Consider the following 17,344-nt stretch of genomic DNA (forward strand, 5'->3'; position numbering starts at 1 on the left):
AGCTTTGGACTAGCTTCACTGTTGGAACGCAAGGGCTGGCTCTGGAACCTCGTGAACCAACGGACACCCTATAGATTAAGAGACACTAACTACTTACTTTAAGTCGTCTACTTGTGCCAACTCGGCGAACCTCGAGGGCGGCTAAGAGCTACCTCAATTCTGCCCCACAAGCCGCACGCTCTCACAACTCCGCAAAGCCTGCGGCTCCCCTAAGCGATGCCGGAGCTGCAGCTGCTAGCCCGGCATTTCGCCACATGATGCATCTCGAGCAAGACCCAAGATGTCATCCCCCAGCTTTACTCGGTTTTGGTGAGGTCACAGCTGAGTACTGCATCCAATTCTGGGCTCCACACTTCAAAAAGGATGTGGGGAAGCTTGAGAGAGCCCAGAGGAGAACTATGCACATGATCAGAGGTCAAGAGAGCAGGCCTTATGAGGAGAAGCTCAGAGGCATGGGACTCTTCAGCCTGGAGAAGTGTAGGCTCAGGGTGGACTTGGTGCAGCCTACAAGTACATCGGGTGGGGGGTGAAGGTACATCAGGAAGCGGGAAAACATCTGTTCACCAGGGCACCCCAAGGGAAGACAAGGTCAAACAGTCACAAACTGCTGGAAGACCATTTTAGATTGGATATACGAAAAAACTTCTTTACTATCGGAGTCTCCAGAGTCTGGAATATGTGCAAGCACCTACTCTGGACACGTTCAAGAAGTGCTTGGATGATAATCTTGTTGGGGTCATCTCACCCCAGCGTGCTGGACCCAGTTACTGTGCGAGGTCCCTTCCAGCTTTAAAGTCTATGAAATCTATGAAATCATTAAGATACTTAAATGTGTATGGAACTGATCAATTTTTAAAGGCACATTAGATTATGTATTTTTTTTCCTATCCAGCATTATGTCACTATGGAACAGAGTTAAGGTTTCTGCTGAAGAGGAACTTTTCAGTTTTGAAACATGCTGGGAAAATGTATTAATTAATCCTCAAAAAATTGTATGCAAATGCAGTAAGATTTAACTGGAAATGCTGAAGGGTCTTTGACAGGGCACAGTTACGTTTGTTTGACTGCCCTGCCTGTCACTCTCCATATATTTTAGCAAGTTTAGTTTCTTTGAAGTTTTAACCTTAACTCCAAATAATTAGAACCCCATAAAGTGTTTTATCCTAAAAGACTGATATATATGCTGAAGCTTAACTCTAACATAAGGTAGCTTTTATCTAGGAATGTTACTAAAAATGTGAATTCCTGTGTATAAATTTTGAAGAATCTACAGGTCATGGTCATACTTTTAGCTAACAGAGAATGTCCAAAACCAGTCAGGCTTGGTAAGTGAAAATCTAAAAAATATAATCCTTTTTTAAAGTTATATGTTTATTTCATTTTGATTCAACGCTCCTACTTAAATAAAGCATGTGAGATTTATTTTTTCGAAGTAGTTAAAAAAAATGTGATTCAAAAGCAGAATTAGAAGATTGCAAAAGTCCCATGAAAAGGAAGATTATGATGCAAACTGAAGTGTGGAACTGGTGTTGGCATTTCCACATAATCTGATCTATTTTATATAACCATTGCTGATTTCTTCCAGTGAAATGGGTGACTAAGGTGTCAATGACTTTTAATTACATGATCCATGGGAAAATTGTCATGCCATTATTAATATAATTTAGGACAAAAAGTCATATCCTATGAACTACTAAATTTCTTAAAGCACCTGTTGTTTATTAATGTTGACTCATTCTAATATTATAAAAGCCTTAATCTGTCTGACAAACAGCCAATCAGCATGAAGAAGCATTCGGATAGATGGCAACACGCAGCCATGATGGTGGGGACACAGAGGACAGAGCGGCCCGCCCTGCTCCCTGGAGGTGATGGCAAGGGAGTGGATGGAATGTGGGGGGCGAGGCCAGCAGTACTGGCCTTGTCCCCCCTGCCCTGCTCCCTGCAGGTGGCAACAATGGAGCGGGGGTGGGGGATGAAGTCATGAGAGCTGGCCTCACCCCTCCCTTGCTCCTTGGACGTGATGGCAGTGGCGCGGGGGGGGGGGCAATGTTGGGACACCATGAGGGGGCAAGACCACTGGCACTGGTCTTGGTCTGCCCCTCCACGCTTCTGTCATCACCGCCTGCTGAGCTGACCCAGCGGTGGTGGGGGAAGGAGCGGGACCAACTTGGGCGGGGAAGGAGCAGGCACACTGCAGCAGTGGCATTGGGAGAAGGGGAGGGGTGGGCCCAAGCCCAATGTAGGATGGCGGGAGTGACCCCAGTGTAGGTGGGGAGCAGGCCTGCTGCAGCGGTGGGGGGGAGCAGCGGGCCTGGCCCAACACGGCCTAATGCAGCAGCAGCTGGGGGAGGGGAGGAGCGGGTCTCCTCCCCACGTTAGTCCTGGACCCACTCCTCCCCTACCTGCGTCTGTCCTGAGCCCGCTTTTCCAATCCCCCCTCCCCACTGGGTTGGTCCAGACCCACTGCTCCCCACCCTGCCACCCTTGGGCCTGGTCCTCCCCTGCCAATCGGGCCCACTCCTCCCCTCCCTCTGCCACTGCAATGGGGGGATGGGGAAACAGGCCCAGACCCCAAGCAGCAGGAGGGAAGGGGGCGCGGGCCCGGACAGGGGTTGTGTGTGCATGGGGCTCCATCCCTGCCTGCTCCCCAACCCCCACCCCCCGGCATTCTTGATGGGCAATTGGCTAGTAAACTAATAAAAAAAATAATTTTATATTCTTAGGAAATTAATAGAATTTTCGCAGAGCTTAAGGAAAAATTCATTTCCCTAGTCTGATCTTCTAGGCTATCAAGTTTCACGTAGTCATGCTAGTAGAGATCCCAAAGACTTGCATTTGATTATTTTGCAGGCAGATGTGCCTGCTCCTTTAAGGGCAGAAGCAGTCTAGTCAGGGAGCCCTGCAGGTTAGGCTCCATGGCTGTAGGTTGTCTGGGCAACAGGCTAATAGAGTAATTAGCTGGCATCTGCGGGTGATCAGATGACCAGAAAGAGCCAGGGCCCTGCAAACATATAAGCTTAGGACTGGGGCTAGCAGAACTCACTCTCTCTAGAGACTGCCAGGGGAAGGAGCCCCTTCCTAAGAGAGCTACTCAGAGGCATTTGGTTGCCTGCTTTGCTGCCTACAAGGACAGTAAGGCTCCAAGAGCCTGCAGGGTCCCCAGGCTAGGATCCCTGCTGTCCCAGGGGTGGAAGTTTGCCTTAAAGGGGCAAAGTACAGTTTTATTCGGTTTTGTTACGTTATAGCCCCGGGGCCTATGTTTGTGGTGTTGTACTGAAGGTTTGGGATGAGGCTGTAAGGAGAGGTTCAGAGGCCTCATTAGTGCACAGAAGGGCGCAGCAGAGAAAAGGGCCAGAGGGCCCAGTGACAGAAAGAGGTCAATTGGAGCTAGTGCCTCAGAACCAGGTCCAACACAGTGGGCCTAGGCTAGAAGGCCTAGCCAGATTAAAGGGATGGAGGGTGAATAGGCTGAGGCACCAGTAGAGGGAATAACATCCATGTAACAACTGCAAGGCATGGTTAAGGGAAGGTTTGGACCCACGCAACCAGCCCATAAGCCTTGAGGTGCCCCGTACAGCACAAGTGAAGAGAGGTCCGGCAAAGGGATCAAGGACCAGTGAGTTCTGGGGAAGTTCAGCAGACCAGGGCCATACAAAGGCCCATGGGCAGCCTCCCAATTTATCTTACCAGCAAGACATGGCAGGTAAGACAAGAGGGCACCCTCAGGGTGGAGCTGGTACAGTCACGGAGCTGCCAGGGGCATCATGGCCACCCACGGGGACACCACCCTGTGACAGACTAAAGCAGTCTTAATTTAAAACTTGCAAGATGGAAAATTGACTGTTTCCCTTGTTAAAAATGTGTGCATATTTTGTTATTCAAGGAATAAATGCTACAGTTGTGTGAAAAGGACACACAATTCCTCACATACAACAAAATTGAATATGTGATTTATAAGGACTCAAAATTCAGCTTTTACTGTGGAGCCATCACTGGCACTTCCATATAAAGGCGTGATGTGCTGAATTTTTTCTGTGTCCAGTGACTTCTGTTACATCAGGATTCATACAGGGTACATATCCATTGCCTCTAGTGGTTACTGTTGCATTTTTTTTATTTAAAAAAAGGGCAAATAAAATGTTCCTGACCAAAGCCTGTGACAAAACTAAAGCGAGCAGCAGTAACACACACACAAATGGAGATATCTAGAATGGGGGCCAAGGAAGCTGACCTGCATTACTTTGTAAGAAAAGATGATTGATCTGCCTCTTACAGATAGCTGTCAATAAAGCTATCACACGATAACCCCTGATGCTCAATGACTTTTGATCATACAGCTGCTTTTTCACAGGGCAATTTCTTCTGCAGATATCTCTCCAAATGATGAAGCAGATTGTCCATCTTGGAACCATGATTTTCCTTTTTTATCAGTAAGTGAGAGCCCCTGTGTTTCTTCCTTCAGCAGGCTGCTCCTGCTGCCACCGATGCATTCTGGATTCTTTGAAGACACAGAGGTTTAGCATCTACTTCAGTGTTGTTCTTCCTGTAGGTCTGACTCGCACAGTGATTTTGTCATGCCACTTTGATGTGGATAACATAAAAGCTAGATTACCAGAGCTGCACACTGGAGGGCTGTCTTCTATGAAGCTTCCATGCAAGTTATAGAGGAGAGATAATGATCTGAAAGAAAGGGGATGGGGGAACTGGCAACGGAGATACATACGTGTGATGTGCAATTCCTCAGCAGAAAAGATGGCTGCACGGTTTGGTTAAGCAACTTCATCCAAGTAGTTTTGCAAAAAGTCAAAGGTTTCTTGGTAAGCAGTTTTGCCTCCTTTTTTTCTTCAGCACTTACACAAACAATATGCATTTAAAAATAGGTTAAACTTGCAAATATCTAGTCATCAGACAAATGTAACGTGGCAGTGGGGGAAGGAGATAACTACAAGATGTCAATTGATTGAGGATATGAACTGATCAACGTCAGGCTGAATCTGAGAACCAAGAATTATCACTTCATCAGAGACCACCTTTTATTTCCTCTCTTAGAAAATGGCTAGATTTTGTTGGAATCTAGCAATTAAACTCCAAAATCCAGCAAAAAAAATCACAGATCCCTGAAATCCCCCATGTCCCTGTGTTATTCCTTCTTCATTTAAAACACAAGCCACAAACTTTACAGCTCTTCAAAATCTTGTATTGCTTGCTGAAATTTATTAAGGTAATATACGGGGATGTAGGATGCTTTCATTCCAATACATTCCTTCTTCTGTATAACCTGATTTATAGCACAATGCATCCATTATTTTTATTTTGAAAATGTGTTCAGTATTTCATTTTGTGAAATAAATAGTTGACTACCATGAAAGTGTTGTATGAAGGATCAAGGTACAATAAAGAAACTTTTCAAAGGGTCCCTCAGTTGGATTTTCACTGAACTTTGTGGACGGTGCCTAATGCAAGGCTGGGGAGGGGCTAGGAGGAGACTGTCACTGAGCAGCCATTCCAAGAGATACAAACTGAGTTCAGCTTGCCGGCTGTTTCTGGAAGTGCAGCACTCTATATGGAGCTGAATGTAAGTGATTTGCTTATACTCGTGTCTGTGTACCTTAGATAATGGTTTTCTGCAAACTCCTTTTTGCTGCAAATATAATAAACCATGCAGATGTTTCTCCCCCTTTTTTAGTACTAAAGCTAAGGGAAGATGGCAATATAAAAGTGCAGTGACATCTTGGAGATACAGAACCATACAACAGGGGTAAGTGTTATTTATTTTTGACTAGTTGACTGTGGTTTCCCATTTCTTCTCAAACTGGTCAGAGTTTTGGGTGGTTTGTGCTGAGCCTTGTCCTGTTAAGGTCAGGTTGAGCCATTCAGTCTGTAGTCTCTGTGCAATGCATCCATGCTGGCCTTTTGAGCCAGTGATAACTGTAGTCACAGAACACTTCATCTCTTTTGTGAAATGTTTATTTGTTAGCAATACCTAGGAATAGTAGTTTCCAGTACTATGTTTATTAAACATGTTAGTGCTTCCCAAGGGGGTTGTGTTAACTGACATCATATTGTATGAAAATAAAAGTCTTGCAATTAAAACATATTGTAGATGTGATGTTCTTTTTTTTTTCTTCCCTCCCCCCCTCAAACTGTCAATTAATCTAAGAGAAGTAAGCTCTTATGGACTACAAAGATCTGAAACAAGGTTGATTATGATTCCTTATTCTCAGCTCCTCCTTCAAAGGTGTACTCATTTCTTTAAAGGAAAATCAGTATAACTTTAAATTTGTTACAAATTTACCAATATAAAGTAAGCTGGATTTCATAATTACACATGAGTTTTAGCAGTATAATTTTTTTAGGTGAAAATAAGACCCCAGTCCCCAAAGTGTAATTGCATCTGAATCAGTAACAGAGATTTTGAAGTAGGGTAAATGACAAACCACTTGTTGGATCATTTCTAGTGACACAGCCCTGTGACTGTTCTGAAGTAACTAGCGCAGGCAACCCCTTGCCCCAAAGACCTATTTCTGTACTATATACTACCAAGCCGCGCATCCCCCATCCTCTGTCATAAAAACACCAGCTCCAAGTACTGCCAAGCTTAGGGAAGCATGCAGATTTCTTTCTAATCTTATCCCAAGGCCATTATAACTGTAATGTCAAGATGTGTGCTTTCATAGAAACTCTGTTTGCATGCAAATGACTTTGACTACTCAGTATTTAAAAAAAATATTTAAAATACTAATAATACATTCAAATGAAATGTAAAGGAGCTCCCAGCCTTTTTGTAGGCATATATTTACCCAGAGCACTGTCCTTAATGTGATTGATGATGTAGTAGTTGGTTTTGCCAGGAACGCAAACCATATAACTTCTTTATGCATGGGGAGGCAACATCAGATTAGGCAAGAATTCTAGGCCCATGAAGAAATGTCCTTTTTACACAAAGCAGGCTTTTCTATGGCAAATCCTTAGACACTAACAACAAAAGTCACAATTCCTCAATTAATTAAAATACTCTGTTATAATAAAGAGCACTTTATTTGCTTATTTTACAGTCTGAGAGTTGGAATAAGTGCATCTTACTGATTACATTTGCAGTTGAGTCTGATCCCAGAAAAGCTTCAAGATTTTGACCCTGGCCTGTTTCCATTGGAGATTTTTGTGCACGATAGCAATGAAGTGAAAAGAAAACAAAAATGCTCTGGCTGTTCTATCAGGGTACTGAGTTGCTTTTCAAACAGCAATCACTGACATTCAGAGAATGAAGCGTTCCACCCCGGGGAAACTTTTCAGCTGCTCACTCCGTATCTCTTGCAATTTGAATATAGCATTCATAACTCTCATTGTCATCATCTAAGTTTTACTCCATAATCAGTCTAAGGCAGTTCCTTATTCAAAGAGAATGTTCAAAATGTCAGTTAGAATTAAAATGCGCAGATTAGATTAAATACACTGAGAAAATCTTTATCTGCTGAACAGGCTCCTAGCAGCCTAGCACAAAGAAGAGTTTCATAGTTTTTTTTAGCTGACTGAAAATGAAGTGCTACCTCCCCAAATCTTTTAAACAATAGCCTGGTAAGAAAAATCTGCAAATCAGTCTTTGAAATTTCTCACTTGGAAGGTGGAAGATAGATATGATTTTAAACTAACACAACTCCATTTGGTGAGATCAGTGTGATCAGGGGAAAGGAAGTGAAATGAAGCATAGAACTGTTTGCTTCCTAGGTCTAATGCTAAAAATCAACAGTTTGGTCCAGTCAGAGGAAAGTTGTTTCAACCTCTCTCTCTCTCCTGCATTAAAGATAGCACTTGCTGACTTTGAGATATATTACCCTCTTTTTACAGGCCATATAATATTGCCTAATTCCAAGGCTCTCTCTAAGCCAAAAGTTGCACTAGTGTACTAAAAGTGTGATTTTTAAAACTATGCAATAAAATCAATGCAGAAATTGTGTTGACATTTTTCAAATTGATATGAACCTAGTATAAAGCCAAATCTTCAACCTAAATATGAGCATATAGAGTTCCACAGCAGTTTAACAAATGGATTTTAAAACAGGTGAAGTTAAATTACCACAAACAAACTGCTCCAAGTTGTATACAAGTCCCAAATGTACTCTGAAAATTCTCTGCAAACTTTCTTGTAGATTATATAGCAAGCTCATGAAAGTTTTAATTAAAATTCACTCATCCAGAACATTGAGATCACTACAAATCTTTTTTAAATGAGTGTATTAAACCAGTGTTCAGCTGAAAGCAGGACATTTAAACAGCTTGTTTACCGTCAGGAGGCCAGCCATTTTAAACTATGAGGAGGTTAAATGATGTAATCTTTATCTGAAGAGCCATTTTACTCTTCATTTTCCAGGTGGCTCAAACAACTGCGATGAACAAGACTGGTGGCCCCTCAAGAACAATAATGCTAACTTGAGTGTGACTGGGGGAGGGACACAGGGGCAGGAAGTCCCCAAAATTTAATGCCCCAAAAGATCTAAAAGTGAGGTGCAATACACCCACAAAGTAAAATGATACCCCATCTTCTTCTGCTAACCAAGAGGCATTAAAAAGTAGACACCTTATTCGAAACTTCAAATACAATTCATTTGTGTTTGTTGGGGATTAGGACATCTAAAATTTATATCTTCTGGCTGGATTTCACTGTAGCTATAGTGTACCTATATAGAGTAGAGTCTTCTTTTCTAAAAAGCCTTACAAGATTGCAAAGAACAACCCCCTTTATCATCACTACCTGATAAGCCTGCCTACATGGGAGTTTCAGACATTTTGGGCTTACAGAAAAGAAACAAGCAAAGGGGACGCAAAATGAGCCATGCTGCACATCGATTCTTTATGCAAATAAGGTGAAATGCTGCGTGTTTGTACGAAGATAAAAATATTCTTGGTACAACACAAAATTTACAATCTAGGCCTCAACTGAGACAGAGATAAGCTTGAAAAGAAAAAAAACCAAGCAGAATATTTAATCTTTACAGTTCCTTGTGCAAGAGAGGGAGAAAGTTGAAGAAGAGTAAATACGTAGACTAATGTGCGCAAAAGGGAAAAAATGTGGTGCTTTATTATTATTCTGATTTCACCTGCTTGTATGCTAAAGCGTGCCATTTGGTCGCTTCATCATTTTTTCAGCTTAAACAACAAACCTTTTGTTATTAATTGTCCAAAAATTATCCAGTCTTTTATAAAACTGAGCCCTGATCACTGATCAGATAAATGCTATGTAAAAATGTTTCATATTTGTATTCATTCACACTTAACATTAACCTTAAATTTTGTTTAATGTTTCCTCATCTTCCCCTGTCACATGGACAAGGATGAGAGAGTAGCTAGTTTTTATTACTTTATATCCTTCATTATCTTGAATGTTTTGCTCAAGGAAAGTAGAGTTGAAAAGAGAGTTTTCCCTCTGTTTCAGGTCCCTGGCTAATCAAATGTCAATTTATTGTCTGACAGTCTTCATAGGGTTTTCCAGCAAATCCCCAGTGGATGAAGGATTTCTGTATACTGAGGTAAGTACCTTGCCAAGATATGGGTTGTACTGGGAAGTTAAGAGGCCTGGATATTGTTTATTCTTCCAGGAAGTGAATGGGGTCTGACAGCAACCCAGGTCTTATAGAGGTGTCATGTTATCGTACCATTCGTGCACAAGCTGTTTCCTTGCAACTCTTCTGGTGCGTCTGGACTGCTTATAGTAGAGGTGCTCAACCACTGGTCTGCAAGCCACATATGGCCCATGGAACCAAGGCATCCAGCCCACAGGGCTCCCCATGGGTGAGGAAATTTGGTAACAAAGAAGCAGTGCTAAAGTCCCAAGCTCTGCACAGCCAGATTGTGGCCAAACTACACCCGCTCCCTCCACCCCAACCTCCTTCCTCCCTTCTGTGCAGCTTGATTGGTTCTGGCCCATGCCTCCTACCCCCCATGTGGCTGGATCAGGAATTGATCACGCCCTCTCTGTGGGCCTGGATTGAGGTGGGCTATGCCCCTTCCACTCCATGTGTCTGGATAGGGGCCAGGCTGCTCCCTGCCCCCTTCTATGCAACTGGATCAGGCTATGCTGTGCCCACCCCACATGCTAAATTGGTTTCACTGCCCTGATCTGGCCCACAGATAGACCAGGCACTGCACATCTGGCCTGTGGGACAAAAAGTTTGAGCACCACTTGACTATGGTATTTCCCAGTTCAGACACACAGCCCTATCCAGCCTGCTCCTTTGAATTATCTTGGTCTCACCAGAGTACACTTCAAGCCACCAGAAGACTTGAACTTATGATCTTCCAAGCTAAAACCATCACCTTTATACACCTGGAGCTAAAAAAGTTGCTCCTTTAACTGGTATCTATAGTATCTCAGACTTCTGTAGGGGTGAAAAAATCTAATACTTTGCTGCATTAGGTACCTTTCTGAGAAGGTGCTCTTTCAGTGCCTTTGCCTCAACAGAGCAATGTGCAGGAGGCTGAAGCTTCGGAGAGGCTTACTGTGAATCTAAGGGAATGCTTTTAAAGAAATGCTTGCACTCTTCAGTTCTTAGTGGTAAAAAACTTGGCCAGGTTTACTGTCCACAGACAGACCTAAACAGTAGGAGGGACAGATCCGCGTGGGTGTGGCAGCATGGTCACACCTCACTTTGGCTGTCTACTGCATGTGCCATGAGCTCTGAGTTCACCATCTAGTCAGCGCAGTGTTTGGCCAGAGCTCCTGTTTTTATGCAGCTCCAGAACCCAGGGGGTGAATGCTGCCATTGTTCACTCTTCCTCCCTTCCCTCCCACCTTTATTCATCATCAGGGGAGAAGAGGGGACAAACAGTGGCATTGATCAACCCTGGGCCCTGGAGCTGTATGAAAGCAGAGACTGAGTACTACCACTGATCATTCCCTCTTTTCTCCTGCTACTGAATTAATGGAGGGGTGTAGGGAGGGAAGAGGGTGAATGTTAGCAGCACTTACCCCCCTGGACTTGGGAACTGTGCAAAAGCAGGGACTTTGGTCAGACTGCACATTGACTAGTTGGTGAGCTTGGAGCTCATTGAGTTCACTGACATCCAGGATCATGTTGAGTTGGGGTGTGGCCACTCCCCCTTCAGCTGTCTTCCACATGCGCAGTGAGCTATCTTGACAGCACAAGCAGCACAGTCAAAATGGGGTTGTGGCTGCACCCCCCTCTCCATGATTCTGGATCCATCCATGGCCACTAGGATCCATAACAGCCTGTACATGATGGTTATTTGAAGGCATGGTACAGACATAATATGCAATGGATGTGCCCCCTAAGTCCAGTACAAATTATTAGGGGTTCTCAAGCTCCTTTTTATACACTGCTCAAAACAGTTTACTGTTTACAGCATCTGCCAATTACTAAAACATCAATAGGTGGCATCATCCACAGCCTACTTCTCACCAGTGAGTGCAGCCTTCCCATTAAAGAGGGACACCTATTTGCCAGGTCACTCTGATCTGATTTGTTCTCTTACTAATTCACTCTCTATCTGTTGGTCTTGGAGGCACCTCTGAGACTAACCAGGTACTTTTCCAGCACTTTTATGCAAGCCATGTATGGTAAGTCTGGTTCTGTTCTTAAGCCACCTTTGGTTAATGCTGTTATCTTGACCTCTGTGTGATTTGTGTATGGACTGATTAATGGCTGTATTAATTCATACTCCAGTGAGGCCTACTGTGCTGAGTCTCTATAATGCACTTCTCTAATTCTGTCCAATTCTGTCCTCCTGCAGGACAGCAGAGAGCATTCCTGGGTGGGCCTTTCCCACTTACGTTAGAGACCTAGTTAGCAAAGTGAGTGAGAAATAGAATGTGATTGTGGTGAGGGAAGGGACGTAGCAATAGGGGAAAGGAGGTGCAGTGAATTCATATTTGCATTTCAGAGCTTCCCTAGTAGAGATGATCAAGAGACTCAGTCCTGTCTTTGCCAAATGCCTGTATCACTTCACTTCACTTCAAGAAACTCTTGAGGCAAGGGAGAAGACCTTTTATGTTTGTCAGCAAATGAAAGCTCATCACTTCAGATGACTTGATCTTCTTCTTAAGATTCTGTAGTAGTTTTATAGGGTAGCTTTAGTAATTTAATAGATTTCATAGACATTAGGGCTGGAAGGGACCTTGAAGATCATCAAGTCCAGTCCCCTGCCCCATGGATAGGAAGTCAGCTAGGGTCAAAGGATTCCAGCAAGATAAGCATCCAAACATTTCTTGAATGAGTCCAGAGTAGGTGGCCTGCACTACTTCTGGAGGGAGTCTATTCCAGGCCTTGGGGGCTCGGACAGTAAAGAAGATTTTCCTTATGTCCAGTCATGGAGAAGTTTATGATCATTGGTCCTTGTCATCTCTTGGGGGCTCTAGTAAACAGATGTTCCCCCAGATCCTGATGCACACCCCTTACATACTTATAGGCAGCCACCAGGTCACCCCTGAGAATCATAGTGTGATAGTATCATAATGCTTAGAGTTGGGAGGGACCTAAACAGATCATCAGGTCTGACCCTCTGCCCCACGCAGGAACGGGTGCCAGGGTCATATCACCCCAGCCAAATATCTGTCCAGCCTCCTCTTGAAGACCCCCAAGGTAGGGGAGAGTCCCACCTCACTTGGGAGCCCATTCCAGAGCCTGGCAGCCCTAACTGTAATGAGTAATGTCTCCTGATGTCCAGCCTGAACCTTCTCTCTAACAATTTGTGGCCATTATTCCTAGTAACCTGAGGTGGTGCTTGGGGAACAGAGCCTCCTCCAATTCCTGCTAGTCCCCCCTGGTGAGTTTGTAAATCGTCACCACATCCCTTCTCAGCCTTCTCTTGTGGAAGCTGAACAGGTTCAGGTCCTGTAGCCTCTCTTCGTAGAGCCTGCCTCGCTACCCCTTGACCATGCGAGTGCCCCTCTTCTGGACCCTCTCAATGCTGTCCACATCCCTCCTGAGGTGCGGCGGCCAGAACTGGATGCAGTACTCCAGCTGCGGCCTGACCAATGCCACGTAGAGGGGAAGGATCACCTTGCTAGACCTGCTTGTGATGCATCTGTAGATGCATGAGAAGGTGCAGTTAGCCTTACTGACCATTTCCTCGCATTGGCGGCTCATGTTCATCCTGCAGTCAACAATGACTCCAAGATCCCTTTCTGCCATCATGTTGACAAGAAGGGTGTTCCCCAGCCTATAGGTGTGTTGCCGGTTCCTTCTCCCTAGATGCAGCATCTTGCGCTTTTCTGCATTGAATTCCATCCTATTCTCATCTGCCCACCTTGGTAAATTGTCTAGATCTAGTTGGATTCTGCCCCTCCCCTCTACTGTGCCTACCTTGCCCCACAACTTGGTGTCATCAGCAAATTTGGACACCATGCTTTCCACACCCACATCCAGATTGCTGATAAAGATGTTGAACAGTACAGGTCCCAGGTCCAAGCCCTGGGGGACTCCGCTGCCCACATCCCTCCGGGTCAAAAAATGACCCGTCCGCCACCACTCTCTGGGTGCAACCATTTAGCTAATTTGCCACCCATCTGACTGTGTAGGCATCAATGTCACCTAGTTTTTTAAAGAGAATGTGGTGAGAAACCATGTCAAAGGCCTTCTTAAAGTCCAGAAAGACAACATCCACCCCAACACCCTTGTCCAGGGACTTTGTTACCTGATCATAAAAAGTAACCAGGTTAGTCAGGCAGGACCTGCCCTCAATGAACCCATGTTGGTTGCCCCTGAGCACTACCTCCCTTGCTGGGCCCTTGCAGATGTGCTCCTTGATAATATTTTCAAAGTTCTTCCCAAGGACCAAAGTAAGACTGACTGGCCTATAATTGCCAGGGTCCTCCTTTCTCCCCTTCTTGTAAATGGGGACCACATTGGCCCTTTTCCAATCCTCTGGTACCTGCTTGGAGCCCCACTCATAGAGCCGTGCCAGGGCCCCGCTATGACCCCCTCCAATTCCCTCAGCACCCTCGGGTGAAGAGCATCTGGACCTACTGATTTAAACATGTCCAGCACCTCCAAAAGTTCCCTAACTAGGATGTCCCTGACCCTAGGCATGGCGGTGCCTCCCCTGGGTCCATCCGCAATTCTAGTGGGGGAGATGTCCCGGTCCCTGTTCAGGAATACGAAGGCAAAGATACGTTAAAGAGGTCAGCTTTTTCATTTGCCGCGGGCACCAGACTGCCAAGCCTATCCTGTAGGGGTCCCACATTACCTGGTGCCTTCTTCTTACTTCCTATGTATTTGAAAAAGGACTTTTTATTATCCTTAATTCTGGTCACTAGCCCTAGTTCCATCTCTGCCTTGGCCTTCCTAACAGCCTCCCTGCAGTCCCGAGCAATGGAGGTGTAATCCTCCTTGGTGTGATAGCCCCTTGCCTCCACTGTTTGTACGCCTCCTTTTTTGCCCTCAGGCATCCCTGGATGCCTTTGCCGAGCCATGCGGGCTTCTTAGCACTCCTGCCCCCCTTGGTGCGCATTGGAACTGACTCCCTTTGAGCTTGGAGGATTGTTTTCTTGAGGAACAACTACCCGTCTTGGACTCTCATCTCATTGAAGCTCTGAGACCCCAGTGCCTCTCCTACTAACCTTCTTAGCTTACAGAAGTTGGCCCTCCTGAAATCGAGGACCTCTGCCTTGCTGCTTGCTTTCACCACCCTCTGCTGGATAGTAAATTCCAGTAGGCGATGATCACTGTCACCCAGATGGTCGAGTATCCACAGACCCGTCACCACGTTGTCGCCTGTGGCAAGGACCAAGTACAGCAAGGCATTTCCCCTGGTGGGACTATGCATCTCCTGGATTAGGTAGAGGTCCTGTATCCTGGGGGCTAGGAACCTACATGAGCAGTCAGACCTGACTGACTGCTCCTCCCAGCAGATGTCTGGGTTGTTTAGGTCACCCACCACAACCACATCCCTTGACTTTACAGCCTCCATGAGTTGACCTGAGGATTCCAGGTCCAGCTTGTCCCCCTGAATGTTCCCAGATACCTAATTCTTTGGAATAAAAGGTCAAGGTGTTTGTCATGGTGAGAGATTTCCAAGACTTTTGAACTACAGACTTGAGTTCCCTCAGCAAATTCTTCAGTACAGTATTTAGTTTGCTGCTTCAACACAACAGGTGAGAGGGTCCAGCTACTGGATTCAAACTAGCAGTCGGTGTAGGGGTAAATCCAGTCCATTATCTACAGTCTGGAGTCATTCACAATCTTGATATATTGATAACAAGGTATACCGGAATTATTCAAAATTTGACTTCACGAAATTCTGCCTAGCGCACCAGAATTGCTCCCTCCCATTCACTCTGAGATTGGTCAGGGTAGCTTACAATTTTATGCTGGCTGCCAGGCTGTAGAGTCCCCTGGGATTATATACAGAGTAAATCAACACAGAACCTGACCCAGAGTTTCTACAGAACTGACTGTACTGTTAGCAGCCTGTTTGTAGAGGAGGGGACAAAGCAGTTCTTCCACGTGTGGATCCTTGACTTCCCTTACATCATTTTCTGTGGCAGGTACCAGTTGCTACTTCAGTGACAGTAGAAGGGTTTTGCTGAATTGGACTGGAGGTACATCTTGGCTTCCCATGACTGGGTGCACCCACAAATCTGTTTCGAAACAGTTGAAGGCAGTACCTCAGGCCCAGAAGAGAGTAGTGAAGATGATCACAGATACAAGATGCCAGCTTTGGTGGTGGTGGCTCTTCAGGTGAAGAAAAATACAGGGGAGATGATGTGCCTGCTTCTGTCACTATTAGGAGACTATCAAGGTATCTTTTAATTGGGAATCCTTAAATTGTTTTTTTAGGGGATAAGCTTATGTTGCTCCCATGTAGGCATGATGGCCTCACCTATAGACTGGTTCATTCACCCATCCTTCTTTGCCATTTTAAATTCTACCTGTTTGAGACTGTCAATCCATAAATCTCACTCTTGTTGCCATGGAAGGAAGCCAAGGAGGTAGCTGTTGCATCTGCCTAGTTCTGGCATGAATGACCTTTTTTCTTTTGTTTCAGCAAATTTCAACATCTTTAAGAATTGTTTCCTCCTTCCTCCCCTCCCCCCCCCCCAATTTTTTTTAAAAAATCACTGCCTGTTTCCATCTTATCTAAAAAAAAAAATGTTTCTAATGTTTTAAAGGATGCTTCTGTGCAGACATTATGTTAGAAGAGGCCTTAATGTCCTTTTTGGAATTAATTAAAACACTTCCGTTCTTATCAATTATCATCCCTTAGGAGGAACTCAAAAAAGGAAGCTATTGCTTTCCAAACTTTGTCTCGTTGACTGAAATCTGTACTCCAGAGTCCTGTTCAGCCAGGTACTCCTTCTCACCTTTTCTTACACTCTTTTGGTGGAGTGAAGACAAGTCTTGGATGAGTCATGTGAAGAAGTGAGTAGGCCTTGCATTTTTTCAGCTAGCATCAGAGGATCTTTTTTTTTGATGGATGCTCAGTGCTGAGAACAATTTCTCTTTGCTAATTTCATTCCCCTGTGCTCTCTCCATGGTACTGCTGTGAGAGATTGTTTGCCTTCCAGACCGGAATATATAGGAGATGTGGAGATTAGAATATCTGTAAACAGTGCTTCTGTATCTCCCACACACCAGGCTAGAACAGCTGCTCTTTGTGTGACTGAATTTACAGGGATTTCTAAAATTAGTAGGAGTGTATTGACTTAGCATGTGAACAAGTTTGTGCTACTACTTCAGTAGCTTCTGTGGTTTTTACAGGCTGTAGCTGCTGGTGGCGGATTTTCCATTGTGATTTCTGTGCTGGAATAGATGCTTTTCATGGCTTCTTTACACATTCTCTTTAGGATTCTTCTTCATTTCTGAGTCTCAGGAAGATTTAATCTAAGCAACATACCAGATCTATGGCAGGACAAGGAATCTTTTGGTGTGTCTTTACCTACCTCCCTGCTAAGTAAATGGTGTCCTGCCCTTTTGATCCCATTCATGCATCTAAGACCAGCCATTAGGCAGAGTGGACACCTGAGAGGGGCACATCCCAGTGCCAGTCTCAGACTTACCTGGGAGCATGTGTTCAGGTGCCTACTCTGCCTGATTACCAGGGCTGGACATACATAGCTGGGAGTTAATGAGCTGGGCTTGTTCCCCAGTGATGGTCCCAGGTTCAGCAGGGTGGTGGTATAGACATGACCTTTGATATCAAAATGTTTTCAGTACAGTACTGCTTCCCACTCTTGTGATTTCACTTAACCCAACAGCATTCCAGACTAGTGCAGGTGAGATGCAGACTTACTATTTTCAGGTAAAAAATTTAATTTCTCTGAATATTCTCAATTCCAGACCTATTTAAATCTGTTCAAATGAAAATGTCTCTCTAGGATCTCTTTGTG

The 17,344-nt window shown here is 44.6% G+C and overlaps 1 long non-coding RNA gene across 3 annotated transcripts; it reads left to right on the top strand.

Annotated features, from left to right (window-relative positions):
* The first annotated feature begins 4,136 nt into the window (after window positions 1-4,136).
* LOC109316718 lies at window positions 4,137-10,750 on the top strand. 3 transcript variants are annotated; one of them, XR_002102900.1, is made up of 5 exons: window positions 4,137-5,578; window positions 5,690-5,761; window positions 6,164-6,241; window positions 7,059-7,164; window positions 9,472-10,750. It is a non-coding gene; the product is annotated as an uncharacterized LOC109316718 (long non-coding RNA). The 3 variants fall into 3 exon arrangements; XR_002102901.1 differs by lacking the exon at window positions 9,472-10,750 and having other exon boundaries at window positions 4,143-5,578; window positions 7,059-8,956; XR_002102902.1 differs by lacking the exon at window positions 7,059-7,164 and having other exon boundaries at window positions 4,146-5,578; window positions 9,472-9,574.
* The last annotated feature ends 6,594 nt before the right edge of the window (window positions 10,751-17,344 follow it).

The sequence above is a fragment of the Crocodylus porosus genome, unplaced genomic scaffold (genome assembly GCF_001723895.1).
Source record: "Crocodylus porosus isolate Cpor-Errol unplaced genomic scaffold, CroPor_comp1, whole genome shotgun sequence".
In the NCBI taxonomy this organism is placed as follows: Eukaryota; Metazoa; Chordata; order Crocodylia; family Crocodylidae; genus Crocodylus; species Crocodylus porosus.